Source organism: Rhodnius prolixus, unplaced genomic scaffold (assembly GCF_049639745.1).
Source record: "Rhodnius prolixus isolate KJV_2025 unplaced genomic scaffold, Rpr scaffold_14, whole genome shotgun sequence".
NCBI classification, from domain to species: domain Eukaryota; kingdom Metazoa; phylum Arthropoda; class Insecta; order Hemiptera; family Reduviidae; genus Rhodnius; species Rhodnius prolixus.
In genome coordinates, this window is record NW_027411594.1 from 2768777 (window position 1) to 2781615 (window position 12839).

The window sequence follows — 12839 nt, forward strand, 5'->3', positions numbered from 1 at the left end:
TTGCAATAACTCCACGTTTCAAGAAAGAGAATTAATCAAAAAAGTAACATACAAAGTTCAGAAAGCACCGGCTCACATCTATCACTTTTTCTTGGAATTTTCTCTGAGAAAATCGATTTTTTTTAGAAGAAAATCTCTAGTGAGAGCAAAAATAATGGTAACCGGGTTTATCGCCCAGTTCTTATCCATCATCTATTGACCATTTGAAAGACTCATGACTTCTTACAGAAAGCTTAAAGTATGGAGAGAAGTAAAAAATGAAAGATATGCTTTATCTTCCCTGAGTAACTTAGGAAAGAAACGGAACTTCAATCTAACTAATTAAGTAAAAGAAGATAAGGCAAAAAAAAAAAAGTGGTAATTTTACGAAGTGAAGGCAAGTTTCTTTCCCAAGGATAAATCTCTCCATCCTACAGGACACCAGAAGAAGTGATTAGTATGAGCTAGACGTCACGCCGTCTGTAATCAGGTAATTACAACTCCAAGAAAGTGCTGAGAATAAGGAAAATATAAAGAATTACTGTCATCATTTCTGTACAGTGCAGTTTACGCCGGAGGCTGTGAAGATGCCAAGGTAGTATTATCAAGACCGCCGCTTCTGGACTTTACAACAACAACAACAACGGTAAATTAATAACGGGCCATTTCTCTCCTCCAGCGAGCTTTACGGTAAAGCTGAGGCCACCACCAAGGTATCACTTGTTCTCCGTTATTGTAAATCTTTTAGTATCAAGTTTATGCTAATGTAAACTAATTTACATATATCTTGGATTTTACCCACGATGCCCTGTAACCTTAGATTTAACCAGTGCCCTACAAATTCGATACTTAAATAAATTTATTTTTTTTTGGGCCAAGCTTTCGACCTAGGCACTAGGGTCATCTTTAGGACGTATTCTAATTAACAATCATAACCTTGTATCATTGTTAATACCTAAAGATAACCTAGTCTTTAGATCGAAAGCTAAGCAAAGAAATGAACAAAAATTATGACGGAAATTGACAACAATCTTCTTTTCAATTCCTCTTTCAATTCTTTTTAAAGAGGCTCCACCCCTAAATTTTGTAGGTCGCTACTGATTATTTTCTTCGGTTGCTCAAATTCAAAATTGGACTAAGTCTTTAGATTCTTTAGTTTTATTCTTTAATTTCAAATTTCTTTAATACAAGTAGTTATTTTGTTCAATTTTACATGTTCAGCTGTTCAGATTCGTCAAGATTACTTCTTTATATAATATTTATGACTTTTATTAAGTTTCAGTTAATATTGTTCAATATGTATATTCAATTCAATGTTCAATGTATGGACGTTTAAATTAATGTTGAATGTGAACATGAATATTTATTGTTTTATTAATTTTGTAATTTGAATGAGCCCAATGCTTAGTAGTATAATTGTATGGATCATACTGTTAGTAATTAATTAACCTTTCTTTAAAAAAAACTTCTAAACACCACTTTTTCGGACTTAGAGGACTTCATTCAGATATTTTCCTGGAGAACTCGAAATCAGAAATGTGACGATCGTATCACTTGAATAACTTGTGAGGGAAAGTAAAAAATTCCAGAAAGAATTCTATTCCAGTTTTTCTTTATAATGAAGATTAAAAGACAAAATGTCAAATTATCAGCAAACCTAATCTTTGAACTAAATGAGCCTCTCATCGAACAATAAGATGTTTTAGAGGGGGTCGAAGATGGGGAGAGACTTTACTTACTGCACTCATATTGACCTACAACCTTTATCTGATAGGATTTTCCCAAGAAAATTAAAACTAAGAGCACACTTCTTAGAGAGCTGGGTGGGGGGTCAAAGTAGATTTCCATGTGATTATACGGTCCTGTGTCTTATCCTATTATAAAGTAGGGTAAGTAACCTGGAATCTCTGTGGAGACTCTCTGTCACATGGATGAAGTGGAAACCGCTTATCCTGTATACTCGTATTATTCAGCCATCACGAGGTTACGATATGAGATATTTGGTTATTTTGCAGCTAGAGGAGATCATATGATAACAAAAACTAGTGAATAAGATCTTGAACCTAGTAAGTAGGGGGAAGATTTACCAAGCTTTTATCTTCCTACAGCTTCTTGACTGGGCGCCTCTTATCTCACTAGCGAAAAGAACCCTGGACCCTAGTAAATTGGCAAGATTTTACGTTTCCTTTTACCTAGAGAATGGTACAGTTCGACTCTAGGCTGTGATGTCTTTTGGAACAGGATACGCCCCTTGTCTCAATGATAATAATAAAGGGAGGTTTAAAGTAAAGTAAAGTAAATCGCCTATTTTTTTCAGGCGGGCTTTACGTCCAACTACCAATTAGGTGTCGTGGACGGAGGCGACTAGCAAACATACTTTACTGTAAATTTCTTTTACTAACCATTAAATAAATTCCAAGGCCTAAAGACCGGGAATCGTACCCACTATACCAACAATACGTATTAGCTTTTCTGGTCTCGCCTCTAGCCGCTCGGCTACCGTGGCGTCTTAAAGTGAGGTTTAATGCGTTAATAAAATTCTGCGTATGAAGGGGTATTCTTACAACCGGAAGTACTGAGCGAACTTCTTTTAAATTCTGTGAATTATTAAAAAATTGCTCCTACACTTGTGTTAGACAATCTATAACAATTTTATATATCTATAACTTTTAATTTAATCATGTTTCTTGAAAAATTCAGTTTAAGACATCCTAAAAAGTATTAAAATTGTCATTCAGTTAAGATGTGAAAGTTAACAATATGGATTATGTTAATATGAATTAAATATGTATATTTTTAAATTCTCAGATAGAGAAAATGCGTTAAAATTTCGAGAATTCAATTGAGAGGAAGTCATAAAAACATTTAAGTTAACAATTAAATATTACGCAATTTCCTTTTTAACAAATCCCCCTAAGTTTACGCCGGATTATTTTTATCAAATTTAGACATTTCCAGTTCTGGAAGTTTGGATGTTCTTATTAATGGAGAAGATAACTGGACGGGATGATGGTTATCCCCCTACGATTAATTACATTCCATCACGAAGTATTTATAGCCAATAGGTAGGGCGGGGTTGTCAGATTATTACGTAGCGGTGTATGATGATGAATAGGAAGTTCGTGACCTCGGCTATATTAAACCCTAATTCTGGGTACCATCCAGTGATATCGACACCCGGCACTACCCTACAGTATTCCTCGTAGGGCCTTCACTGAACTAAACCCTAATCTGTTCAATAATATCTTATTTCTTGCATAATCACCATTTTAATAATAACTGAATTATGCATATTTCTGGAGCTAACAGTGGACCGAGATGCTGTGCCCAGACTTTTATTCCTTCATTTGCATGACAATGGTAGTGCCACAAAGTAAAGACTAGGTATTCGATTAGGAATTAATCTAGAAATCGTACATTCTATCGAAGTTTGGATCGGGTCCATCAGTAGAAGAGGTCGTTCAGTATAATCCGAGCGATTCCCCCTAGCTGACCATTAATTTATTCCAAGGAGATACGCCCTGCCCCTTACGGTCCTTTATAGAGCTTTCAGGCTGGGGAGATAGTTATGTAAAGCCCATCTTACGTCCACTGCCTCTGCTGATTGAGGTTCGCCAGTAATTGGACGCGCGGCTTGTCCCAGATTTGGCTGATTGAAAATTCAAAATCCCCCCCAGTAGTGCAGTTAACATACAAACAAATAGGATACCCTAGGGTAAATAACAACTGCTGGATAAAACTCAGAACCCTATGAAAAACATATTTAGCTCCTGCTAAAAGGAATCGATTCCTTTTGAGAAACAAAACTCTCTCATTGAAGGAATCTATTATACTATGTATATTTCTTTTTTATGTATCCTCGCTACGTGTAACAATTATAACAGTGAACAGTACATACAAACGAGTGGAGAAGTTACCCAGTGGTAACCATCCATAACACTTGAAGTTTCTCTCCTCACTAGAGAGAAGATCATGTAAGCCAGTGACTTTTAAGACATCTTGTCGACAAGATGTCTTTTAAGACATCTTGACGACAACAGAAGTTTCTAGAAGAAAGATTTTGAACTAGAGGATTTGCGTGTGATTTGTAGATTGAAGTGGAGTTTCCTGTAACCTGATTTATAAAGGGAATATTAAGATCTGTGTGTATAGACTGGTTAGAGACGTAAAAAAGGTGCGTTTGAAGTATTTTAGATTGTAGAGATTGAATTATTTGAAGACTGGTGCGTTTGGTTGAACCCCACAGCTCTATTCCATAAACTTAGATGAATCAAGATGACAATTTAGAACCGGTGTCTAAAAAATTTGTTTGTAAATAATAATCCAAATTTACACAACTACGAGACCTGTATGACTATTGAACTAAAAAACCAAAACTCTGATTAAACCTTTAAACATTTAAAAAACAAATAAATTATATTTTAATAAAATTTAACATAAAAAAAAGTCTTCGACAGAAAATAATTTAATGGAAAAGTGAAAACCTTTTGAAACAATAATTGCTAGACATGTTCTGGACAAATTAATGCTGTCTCCGGGCTGTGAAAATTAGCCCGGAAAAGGAGTATTGTTTTCTTTGAAAGCAAAACAAAGAAGCAACAGGTGTAACAGGCCTGGGGAAAACTAAAGCATTTCAATAGTCAGTTTTAGTTAATTATTCAAAGTTGTTTGAGAAAACTCTTCATTTAACAAAGATTTCTATTATTTTCTTTTCCTTTATCCTCAACATTCTGTGTTAATGTTACTGAATAATATCTTAAATATAAATTAAGACGTTTTCGAATTATGGGGTTTGATCAAAACTCTGGTAGTCAGCAAAATCACTCCTTTAAAACAGTAAATTTAATAGGAAAATATTAAATACTTCACTTAATGTAACATAAGAGGGTCGTTTGAAAAGTCCGTGCAAAAATAAAAACTACTTAATTTTTTGGGGCAAACCTTTTTTATTTTTCAACATAGTCTCCTTTTAGGCTTAGACACTTCGTCCAACGCTGCTCTAGTTTGTTGAACCCTTCCGAATAATAGGATTTGTCCAACTCTGAAAAATAGCCATTCATTTCTGCAATCACCTCCTCGTTTAAATAAAATCTTTTTCCCGCCAGCCATTTCTTCATATTGGGGAACAAATAGTAGTCCGAGGGAGCCAAGTCTGGAGAATAGGGGGGATGTGAAACGAGTTGGAACTCTATTTCCATTAATTTTGCGACCACAACTGCTGAGCTGTGAGCTAGTGCGTTGTCTTGATGGAAAAGGACTTTTTTGTGGGCCAATCGTGGGCGTTTTTCTTGCAGCTCGGTTTTCAAACGGTCCAATAACGATGAATAATATGCACCTGTAATAGTTTTACCCTTTTCCAGATAGTCGATGAGGATTATTCCTTGCGAATCCCAAAAGACAGTCGCCATAATCTTTCCGGCCGAAGGAACGGTCTTCGCCTTTTTTTTGGCGCAGATTCCCCCTTGGTAACCCATTGTTTAGATTGTTCTTTGGTCTCAGGAGTGTAGTGATGTATCCATGTTTCATCCACAGTGACGAAACGACGCTTAAAGTCCTGCGGATTCTTCTGGAACAGCTGCAAACCGTCCTTGCAACACTTCACACGATTTCGTTTTTGGTCAAAGTGTGAGCAATCGCGGCACCCTTCTTGCGGATAGCTTTGTCATGTCCAAATGTTGATGCAAAATATTATGTACCCGTTCATTCGAGATGCCCACAGCGCTAGCAATCTCACGCACCTTCACTCTTCTGTCATCCATCACCATATCATGGATTTTATCAATGATTTCTGGAGTAGTAACCTCAACAGGGCGTCCAGAACGTTCAGCGTCACTTGTGCCCATATGGCCACACCGAAAATTTTTGAAACCACTTATAAACTGTTCTAATCGAAGGTGCAGAGTCACCATAATGTTTATCTAGCTTCTCTTTAGTCTCCTGAGGCGTTTTGCCTTTCATAAAGTAGTGTTTAATCAACACACGAAATTCTTTTTCGTCCATTTTTTGAAAATCACTCGACTTCCTCGATTCAAACGAATGCCAAACACAAAGAAATAGACCGATCTGGCTGAAACTTGGTGTGTGTTCTTCCAAGAGATGCTACTAACTAAACATAACCTCGATACGCGCCAGTGGTGCTATCTCTCTGACTTTGCACGGACTTTTCAAACGACCCTCGTATGTATCTTACAAACAACAACAGTGATCTCAGAATCTCCTATCATCCATGCTAAAATATATCTGACGTTCTTTTTTCCGGATTTCAGTATACCATAGAAATGACCCTTCAAGAGATACCTGTCTTCTTCCGTACAAACAAATGCTCATAAAGAACTTTGCTCGCATTTTCTAGAAATTTTTACAGACTCACGAGGACCCCAAAATTAGTTGCTACTAAAAATGATTGTAAGTTTTAAATGAGTTATCAACTAAATTTTAGCAAATGATACGAATTTTAAAAGAAGTATTTCTAGATTAGACCGAGCGTCGCAATGTTAGAGTATCTAGAAACTAAATTAACCAAATCTATAGATTTACAAAATTAGATTATTTTGATTTCAATAATTAACGTAAAATGAGTACGTAATGTTTAACCACAAATAGCAATAGTGAAGCACATGTTTCAATTACTATTTTGAATAGTAATTGTGTATAGTGATTGAAATTGTAAACTGATTAAATTGTAACGTCGAAAAGTTAGTTTCTGCATTCAAAAATAATCATAATAACAATAACGTTTGTAATGATGATAATAATAACAATCACGATAATAATAAGAATAATAAGAAGAGCAAGGTAACTGGTGCTTCAAACAAGTGCAGTGGGGAGAAGTGGTAGGGAGCGAGAGGGAATGCTGTTGGAGAGGGGTGTAGAGCAGTGTGGGGTAATTCAGTGCTGGTGTGAGCGCCTCAGCTGCGGAAAAGAGCGGAACGAATTGAGCTAATCGGCTGACCCGCTTCTTCTAAACGTTCCACTCTACACCGAGAGACAGAAACCTCTGGCTCGAGCCACGAATTACCAGGAACCATCGGCAGAACTAGGTGACCGTGCCGCCCCCAACAGGTACTGAGTGTGGTGTGGTTCCCCTCTTCTCGACAAGCCACCAGGACTGGCAGAGCAAATTAATCGCCAAACCCGAACAATTATTAGCCTAACCCCCCCCCCCCCCTGGTGCACTAGATTATTTCGTGTTTCGTATATATAAAGAATAAATATTTTATTTCAGTTATTAACAAAACAGATCAATGTATATATTATAGGTAAATTAGGTGAAGGATCCTTTTTATTTTTGTGTAATATTATTCTAATCTTTGTCTTGTCAAGTAAAAATAAGGTTGTACACATCCTAGACTTGTTATTTATTCCCCTCATTGTAATTATTGTTATTGTGATTATTCGGTGTTCTCGGAAGTTCCTTGCCCTAGTCTGACCACATCAGCGGAACCGCGTCTACTAGACGACCCTACCATTGGTAGTGTCACAATCTCTATTCTATAATGGGCCCATTATTTAGAGAATGCAGGAGAAAAAAAATATATTCCATATTTATTATTAGATTTTTAGCTCCTAGATATTCAGAATCCTTGTTAAAGTACTGAATAACAAGGGATTTGTGACTTGAATCGATCCTTCTTACGTTCCAGCAGGCGATCCTCTTCTGTCGTATCTTCTTCAATTCTTTTCTCAACCTACTGAACTGAAGTATTGTCAAGCAATCGCCTGCTCCAACATCGGGAAATATTTTAACGAGGAAAATAATACTACTTATTGGTATAGAATTCCAAAGGGAAATCCATTTTTTTTTTTATTGTTAGAATTCACTAAGGTCTTATTGTCGTAACTTTGACTTTCCGGTCAAGAGAAAACTTTTTAAATGTTAGGTTTTTCTTCTACTTTCCAAGATCTATTCTGTCTCCTCCGAACAATACCAGGTAACTTACCCAGGCTACTCCATACACCATTCTGCAGGGTTTGTTTCAGGCATCAAGTGCCCTCTGCGACATTGCCTTTCAACGAAAACTTATTACATATTCGGAAAATGAGCTGTAAGAATCTCCTAGGAAGAGGAATTCAAGGGGCCAACAGCTGGATTCGAACACAGAATATTCGCTTGGAATTAAAATAAGTTAAACCTTAATTTATTTTCATTAATTGAATTGTTAAAATTTTGCATTTTACTTTATGATTTTTTATTAGGGCAGACGGTTTTACGTGCCGTTAAAGGTTTCTAAAAAAAGAGATAATACCACAAATAACGAATTGCATGTAAAGTACTCAGTAAAAAGAACCCAATTAATATTTTAATGAAATACAAAAATTAAATGATCTTTTTTCGTGCAATGCCTTTGAAAAAATAATATAATAGACGGATTAAAATCCCCTTGTTCAATAAAACTGGGAAGATGATGATAGATGGCGCCACTTAATGATGCTTCATAAATGGAATACATGCCACGCATCCTCCGACGACAAAATGATAATCTTCCTTCAATTTAATTGCTTTCCCTATATTCAATTTACTCAGAATGAAACTGTTCTTGGAAACAATCAGTTAGATGTTCAATCAACGTTCAACCAGATAGATTATGTCATTAAAATCATAACATCGTGATGCAAAATTGGAAACACAAAAAGGAGAGGTGATAAGAGAAATATGAAACATAAGGACAATAAACATTAGCAGCAATAATTACAATTTGAACTAAGCGTTCAGTGAACTCTCCGAAACTTGTAAGTTATTCACAAAATAAAATATCAGATTCCTTAAAACTTCTTCAGGAACTAAATCGTGCACCCAATTAAATGGAATCCAAAGTAAGTAAAGATTAGAAACGAATCCAATACCATAAGCTATCTTAGCTTTGAGGATTGCTCATCTAATCACTCGACTACCTTGGCGTCTAATACCATATTCTGAATACATCCTGCCAGTAAGCACATACGTACATATATACAGGGTGAACCAGTAAGTATTGTCCATAGGCCAATAATAATAAAAATAAAGGAAAAATAAAAGTAATCGAAATTTTTAAGAAAACTCATTCGGCCCTTACGTGATCATTATCAGACCTAGGTGCTGGCACTTCTTATAAAAGTTTCCTTGCCTAATGGGCTTCGAAACGGTATATCATTTTCCAAGATTCCTTTTAACTTCGTATGAGAAATTACGTTTGTTTTTACAAGAAAACGTGTTCACAAGCACTCAACAGTGTTAGTTTATCAAATTCATTGAAAACTCTTTTAGATGGACCAGTAGTCAATTTTAAAGTAGACTTTCTTAAAATAAGGAAGTCAAAGGATACAAATTGCACTAACTTTCTTCCAGAATCAGAGGTAGATTAATCAATAAGGTTTAGAAATTTCGACTTCCACTTATGCTTCCGCCTTGCACTACACTTGCTGCCACGAAATCTCTATACTAAACTGATCAATCGAACCGATGAATGTCGGAAATCGGTCAGTGATATAATAAACGAGTTATAGTAGGCCTAACAGCGAATAGTGGGTTTAGACTTTAAGAAACCTACTAAATGTTGGTTACATTAACAGAATTTAATTTTAGAAATTGAAAAATTACTTACAAAAATCTTGTTACGAGTTTTGTACCCACCTGAAACAAAAAGAAAGAAAAATAAGGTAAATTTAAAACTTTTTTACATACGATCAATATTCCCCTCCTATAAATCGCTTTATTGTCTTTCGATTGTCAGCATTTTTTTTTTATAAAAAGCAATCGAATTATTTAGGGTAAATCAACTGGGATGCAGAACTCTGAGTGGTTCACTAAAAAATCTTGTTCAAACCGGAAGGAAATGTAAGATTTATAAAATCTACTAAAGTCAGCACTGAAGAGAACAGCCTACATTGTGAATAAAACCAGGAAATATCGCTACGTTTCCTTTTTGAAACGGAAGGAGGGGAAAACAAAGAAAGCAGAAATAAAGATTCCGTTCTGTAAAAGAAACTGGAAATAGAAGAGAAGAACTTGGTTAAGTTAATTGACTTCCAAACATTCTGTAAAGTTGGGCCCCTCTTTTTTTTGTTCACAATAAAATTGTTTCGCGCCCCCCTGCTGGTTTTTCAACAGTTCTTATATTCAAATATTTTATTAGATTAATATTCTATATTTAGTAAAATTCTTAAATGGAAAAATAAGACAAAAAATGCATCAAAACTCTTCTAGCTATAATTCCAAAAAAGTTCTAGTCTAGTGAATTTTCAATGCGACTAATTATGACGTAAATGAGTCCCAAAAAACATGAATTTCTTTCACCAAAAAAAGAGTAGAGTTTTTGACGTGAATACGTCTTTAAATTTGCTATCATATGGAGGCAATCCAAAAAACCTAATGATAACAAAATCGGGGGATACAGTTTGGCATTATAGTTTCGAATCTATCGTCTACATCCAAAATTAAATTAGACCCTGGGTAGCTAAAGGATCAAAGAATTCATTACGATAAGCGAGTACTGTGACGCATCGCGCGCGGTGGAGGGGGAAGTGCCACCATTTTGAGATCATTTTGCTGCGTATCGAGATTTGCAATTAGTATAACTTTTGACTCGGAGAAGCTACGATGATCGTTTTAGTTTTAATCGTCAGCTGGCGTCACAATCTATCGATTGTATATGAAACATTAGTGTAAAATAGTGACAGTGAATATCAAAAATATATAATATCGGCCTATACGCGTCGAAAAATCAAAACCAAATACAGAGATCGTATATACGGTTGGAAAGGGCTTCTCAAGAACAATCGAATGATAATAACACCATATAACCGAGTAAAGTTGTGCCGGGAACGTAAAAGAATGAATGCGGCCGAGCGGATCAACGACGATGTCAGTACATCTGCAGCTGGGGCGGTCGAAATTATGTAAGTGGATGATGAAATCGCTACTACATCGACAACGGACTGTATAGGCATAGATTGTGTTCGATTGTCGATTATGAAGACACATTGGGCAGCAGCTAGTGCACGTTTCACTACGACGTTTGTCAACAATCCATTCGGACATAAGTGTGATGTGTGTGATCGTCTATGGTTTCTGCGCTCATTGAAGCTAACCAAAGAAAAACACTTACCGCTGCTTAATAATAATTTCCCTATTTTTTATTATATTATAAAAAATATAGCCCGTTACGTAAACGTATTCACGTACAACATACGGCCATGTCCATGATTGTTTTTGGTCTTTTTTTCTCAAGAGCAAAACTGGAACCTCAAAGCGAGTGTAATTAATTATTCCAACTGAAGAGGAATCGATGGAATTATTTGGTACTCTTACGAGCAACATGTAAGCAAAGTTTGTAATTATTACAAAGTTAAATTAGAACCCTACACTACAGGACTTTTAAAGTATAGGGTGGGTCAAATATTAAGAATTAATCCATTCGAGCTAAAAATTTTTATATATCTAAAAAGAAAAAAGGCAGTGAAATTCCTGAAGGAATTCCATGGTATTTTATAATGTGTGCAGTAAACCTCTAGGATGATTGGGATGGACTTTTTTGTCCTCCATTTTGTTAACAGCATTTTATGGGATGAGAGATTGGCTTGCAAGGAACGTTCGTTCGCGTGACAGGATCAATATGAGCTGAAAGGTTTGTTGTGTCGTCAATTCAGCTGGATAGCTTAATATAATTAAAGTTACTTGAAGCACTGTTCACTAACATTAGTAACTTAGCTTAACGTATTAATATTCATGTAGGTATTGATTACTCCTAAACTACGCCATTAGTAAATGAAACTTAGGGCATTAAAGGCACGGAATTTTTTTGTGCAAAGTTGTAGCTATGTTTTTTTTTATTCTAAAAGCCAAATGACTGGTCATTAACTCGTTAACATTAATTTCTGTATTGAAGATAGATCAGTCTCGCTTTTACCCTCAGTTCAAACAGGATACTCCAGGTGGACAATGGCGATTGCTGGAGAAAATGTGTTCTTCAGACATGTGTACCTATTAAGGTACCTAGGTGTGACTATACCTTCAGAGGGCAATCCAAGAGGCAAGACCATTAGAATCTACTTCTTATTCATTCAGATAATGTTAACCATAAACACAATATTTCAACTTCTAACCATATTCTTACCAGATCATGAACTATCAGACAGTGCAATTTCTTTAGTATTGTTTCTGGTATCGGCCGTCACACAAATCAAACTATTGATAGTGCAAATGAATATATTATCATTAGCTCGTCTTTTTGAGGAACTGGATACGCCAGGAGCTAGCAATAACACGACGGACATGTTACGCATTGTGAATCAGATCAGTCGTATTTATGTGGCTATACTTGTCACCTTGCTAGGCGGCTGGCTGGCATATCCATGGCTGACTGGAAACTTTCAGTTACCCATGCCATATTGGTTACCATTCAAGATAAACAACATTTATAAATATTTAGTTGTCTATAGTTTTGTCAGTATTATTCTCGCCATTGAGTGTTATACGCAGGAAGCTGTGGACACGCTACTGTTGTTGATGGCCGGCCAAATTTGTAGAAGATTGTATCAGATTAGGCTAGCACTGGTAACATTGGGTACTGAGGAACCATTGAGAAAGAGACGATGGAAACGTGATAAACCACCAGTGGATCGTTTAGGATTGTCTGTGGTCAAAGTGGCAGCGCTCAGCAGGGATGAAACACTCTTGAAGGAGTTTATAAGGGAACATGTCGACATTATAAGGTAATTAAACTTTAAGATAGATACATTGAAGTACAGCCCAATCTTATCCCTTTGATGAAGGGCCTTAACCCATTAACGCCCTCTGTACCTGCTCAGGTACGTCTAATAAAAGTGCAATTTGATGTATTGTAATGTTTACTTTTGAGAAAGTAGTTTCATAAAGTGACGAT

At 36.0% G+C, this 12839-nt stretch overlaps 1 protein-coding gene across 12 annotated transcripts in view; it reads right to left on the reverse strand.

Moving 5' to 3' along the window:
• Positions 1-12839, reverse strand: part of LOC141451657 (uncharacterized) — a 618152-nt gene that overhangs the window by 247315 nt on the left and 357998 nt on the right. For 4 of the 12 annotated variants that reach the window (XM_074123131.1, XM_074123133.1, XM_074123130.1 and 1 more), the window contains exon 2: positions 9561-9589. The exons of the other annotated variants lie outside the window; for them this stretch is intronic. The gene's annotated coding sequence lies outside the window, so the exon portion shown is untranslated. The remainder of the gene's footprint in view (positions 1-9560; positions 9590-12839) is intronic. 12 annotated transcript variants of the gene reach the window in all.